Source organism: Lactuca serriola, chromosome 5, assembly GCF_051521515.1.
Source record: "Lactuca serriola cultivar US96UC23 chromosome 5, Lser_US96UC23_V15, whole genome shotgun sequence".
Classification (NCBI taxonomy): Eukaryota; Viridiplantae; Streptophyta; class Magnoliopsida; order Asterales; family Asteraceae; genus Lactuca; species Lactuca serriola.
Window position 1 is genome coordinate 237,297,510 of NC_136412.1, and position 4,737 is coordinate 237,302,246.

Here is a 4,737-nt window from a genome sequence, read left to right on the forward strand (position 1 = left end):
CATGGGCGTAGTAAACATATTGATATAAGATTCCATTTCATTAGGGAATGTGTGGAAAATGGAGAAATTGTGGTGACCCATATCAATGGAAAAATACAGAAGGCAGATATGCTCACAAAGGCGTTAACTAAGGTCAAACATGAAGAAATGTGCAGACTAGTTGGAATCAAGAAGGTTGAAGCTCTCTGAATTAAAGGGGAAAATGATGAAGTAATTCAGAAAAGTTTATTTAGTTTATGTTTTTTAGCACGTTTTATTTGAATTATTGAATAAGTAAAAGCCATGTAGGCTAGAGTACCGAGTCTTAAGCTTAGTGGAGTTTGTTGCTGGTTATTTGCACATTTTAGCCTTTAAATAGTTTGGTTTCTGTACGTTGAGGCAACACCCCTCATCTTTCAATTTTTAGTGCATAAAGCTTCAAGCTTTAAGTATCCCATGTGCTCTGTTTTTCTTGGTTACTGTTACATTGTCATTTTAGTTACAGGCTTGTGAAAAGCCAACAATGAACATTGGTTTTATGAGAAACACTTCAAGTTGGAAATATTAAGGAACCATATAACCTGTAAAAAGAAATCATTTTTCATCCAACAGACCAAAAGTAACAATTTGCTAATTGCTTATCAAAATATTGAAACAGAACTTAACTGAATTTCCCTTTCATATTTAACAAGAAAAGAAACATTGGGAGTAGAATTCTGCTATACTCTAGTCTAGCACAAAATTTGTGAGAGCATGATGCTAACATATTTGAACAAAAACGACAATACTACCCTTCCACTACTACATATTCCCGATGTGTTTCCTGTTTTAACCTTTCTGGAATATGTGTGCTGCAGTTCAGGAGTAGCAAATTCCAGTTAATAAAAAATCACAAACTCCATGACCAAGTAATAAATTATATATATATCCATACTGGACATTGGGGGTTGGCATGCATTACATTGTTACAGACAATGAAGAAAGAACGCATCTTTCATTGAGCCTTTTCTTCTATTCGTATAATTTCTGTTAAGATAAATTCCACTTCCTCTTTCAATGTCGCCTTTCTGTTCACCTTTTGGTTCCAAAAATCTAATAATGGATATATGCTGTGCTGCATGGATTGTACTCATTTGTCTGTTTTTTTATGACAACTATCCTCATCGCATTCATCCTTTTCAGCCTTGCAGTCTTCTCATCTTCTTCATTCAGTATTTCCTTAAAAGAATGTATTGTTATGAATACATATATAAAATGCATAGATATATAACTCAAATGGTTAATTGTGTGTGTGTGAGAGAGAGAGAGAGCATGATCGTACAAATGAAGAATCTTGGAACCAAAACAGATTGAGAGTCCAAAAAACTGATGGTAGTTGGTTTTAAGCTTTTGGTGAGAATGAGATATTACCAAGGGGAAGTCGATGACATAAGGGTTAATTAGCCTACAAAAAATCAAAAAATTCATGATTAGTAAATTTGGGATCGCACACAGGGGGGAGGAGTCTGACTGTCGGAGGCGGTAGAATGTTGGGGTCGCTGATGGATCAAATGTTGATATGTAAATTCATGATTAGGGTTCACGTTTTACTGGCCGGAATCGACACCGAATCCGGATCCAACTACCGTCTAAGATAAAAAAAGGTACCCTCTTCAATGCTTTCTACTGGTTTATTTGTGAAGTGCAGGACGTACTGAATCCTTTGGTCTTCAACTTCACGCCATATGTCCTTCTCCAAACCCATCACACACGTTATACGGTGCTCCTATTTATGTTTATCTGTTTGATATTACAGACTAACCTAACAAAAAACAAGAAATCAATGAAAATGGAACATGAAAACGACTTACGGAGGAGGAGCGCTGGTGGTATACCAAGGAGTGGGAGAAACTGTCACCAAGAGAGAATACAACGTTGGTAGTAAACATTAGCGTATGGAACCAATGGACTCAAATGTTCAGACTTGAGATGTATATGCATTTATAGGCGGGAATAGACACAATCGGAATCCAGGCCACCGTCTCAATAAAAAGGTGTGTCTATTCGCGTTCTACCTGTTCCAAATCCATCTCAACTCTTCGCTCAAAGAATAAAATCCTCACTGATAAATTGACGCATCATAGTGAACATGAGGCGGTGTGAATAAGTTTGGATGTCTATGGCATCGTTCGAAAACAGAGATTACGTGGCGTCATAAGAATCCTCCAAAACTGATATAAAAGGCACCACAAATACGGTGTTTTCATATATAGTAATGAAAATTATATATATATATATATATATATATATATATATATATATATATATATATCTTATTTATATAAGTACGCTCATTGCTCTAGATTTTAAGGAAAAGTGGATGAGGTGGAGGCATTGACAATTTAGCAAGTATTTTTGTGGGAATTTTTCTGGATTTTTGCTGAATTTTGCTCATTGGGTCGGGTTTAGAGTGGATGGTCCATGGATTGCGTGCAGAACAATCAGTCAATCACTCACACTACTGTTTCCTTGATGAGTCATAGGGACACCTGCCTCCTTCTCATTCTCTCCTTGTACACGCGTCCAGGTTTGTCTTTCCCAGTACACCAGTAGCTTTCCCGATACATTACTATTTAAAGCTCTCCTTTTCTATCATCCATACCACACGATATTCTCTTCCTGTTAGTTTTTCTACACATGCAGATGGAGACCATCACACACCTTCTACATCTATTCTCTACAATGGTAAATTCTATTTTATTTATGGCGGCTTATCCCCTGTATTTTTGTTTCTATGACAATAAGGGTATTTCCGATTGGTTGTCGATACCTTGTTTCCTTTCAGTTAATTTCTGTATTTTGGTGTTGAAAAATTTCGAAGTAGTTATCCCTTGCTTTACAAGAATCGATTAGGGATTCAATTTGGTTTTGAAATTGAAAGGGTTAAACCGTTATCCTGGATTTTGTGTAAAACGGTGTCTTGAGATTGCCTTCTTGCTTTCTGGTTGCACCCGACAGATGAAGAACTTGTGGTACGATACTTTGAGGTGCATCTTCCCTGAGGTCGATGCTAATAATTCTGAGCCTTGGGAGTTACCAGATTCATGCCGCCTATATTAAATAACCTGTCCAAGAACTTTTAATGTCTTTAAATTTCAACTTCTATCAGGTTCTAATCGAATTTTTTTCCCTATTTTTTGCTGTCAAATATATTCCATAGCTTTGTTATCCTTGTTATACTATCTATTTTAATCTTATGCTCTATATTTAGAGGAAAGTGGAAAGTAGGAGAGCTTGAGAATTAAGAAGAGAATTTTGTATACTTATTGTGGAATTTTATAATGAGATTGGCGCGTGAAGTATAATCTCCAGTCATGGAGAGGTGGGGTGTAAATTCCACTCTCTCTCTCTCTCTCTCTCTCTCTCTAGGGCTTCTTATTAAAGATATACCAGTAAACTGGAAGTGAATGACGATGATTGTGGTGGGTGACGATGTTGATTAGCTAATGATGTTGAGCAAGGTGATGGGAAAATCGATATTTGGGGATGATGTCTCCAACCGCTTCCCTCTTTTCCCTCTTCACTCTCCATTGACTCTCTTTTTGTTTCGATGAATAACCATCAGAAAAATCACGATGTCACGACATTTAATTTCCACGGTGACTCAAGTTTCTACAATAAGCTCCATTTTCGGTGTAGAGGTTAGTTGTTCATCCATCCTATTCATCTCATCATATGATTTTTTTTATTCCTATGAAGAAGGTATATTGGATGTAATTTTTTCAGTAAATTACTTGGATGGTTCTCGTGATTGTTGATACTCAACCCCAATAACAAGGTTGCCTTGGTTAGCAAGACTAGGTTAATACTATTATTTAAACCTAATTGCACTGATACTAAGTACTTTGACTTTAGAATCTACAATTTGTTTTGTTTAAACGGGTTATGATTTGAAATTTGTTTATATTTCTGTTTTTAGTTCATCTTGTTTTTGAACCAATTCTTGATGATATATGGAAGAAGTAGTGAATGTTAGGTTGTTTCAAGAAATAGAGTGATGGTGTATCATTTGGGTATAACGACTTTGGATTTGGGATACATGGTGGTGTGATTTTTCTTTCAAGTCTGTGTTTTGTTGGCTAGACATCTGGTCTCATTTTAATTTTATTTCACAATTGACATGTGAAAATTACATGAGGAATGTAATAGGAGGTGGGAGGGGGTGTTGGTTCTTCTTAGTGTGTTATTGGTATGTTGCCTCATCAGCAGAAATCAACTAAAATTGTACAATCGGTGTTCCTTTTTCCGTCCTCTTTTCTAACATTATCTTTTTTAACACACATACACACATAATCATGAAAATTTGTGGTTTAGAAAGCAAATCAGAACTTCTTTTATTATTTTAATTTTCTTTAGTTGATAGTTCACCAATTTTGATTCAGAACTTGATTTGGTGCCTTCAAATTCAAATCCTAGCAAATTGGTTCAATATATGAGTTGAATTGTAAACTAGCTATGAATTATAATTTTTTTAGTCTATATGTAATTCTGAAGATGGATCGACTTATCCAGTTGTCAACCAACATCTATTCTTCAAAAGTCAGCTATATATTCTACCTTTGATGATTTATAAATTAATATTTTATCATTACTTACCCAATACTCTTCTTTTTCTTTAAGTTTAGGTTAGTTTAGATTTCCCCTACTTATTTTGATCTATTTGTAAGTTAGGATTAACAATTGCTTTGCGTTAAAAATGTTTTTGCCCTATTTGTTTGG

The 4,737-nt window shown here is 35.3% G+C and overlaps 1 long non-coding RNA gene across 1 annotated transcript; it reads right to left on the bottom strand.

Moving 5' to 3' along the window:
* Nucleotides 1-590: 590 nt before the first annotated feature.
* LOC145051500 (uncharacterized) lies at nucleotides 591-2,138 on the bottom strand. The gene is made up of 2 exons (XR_013683659.1): nucleotides 941-2,138; nucleotides 591-830 (listed from the first exon to the last, which is right to left on the bottom strand). It is a non-coding gene; the product is annotated as an uncharacterized LOC145051500 (long non-coding RNA).
* Between the last annotated feature and the right edge of the window lie 2,599 nt (nucleotides 2,139-4,737).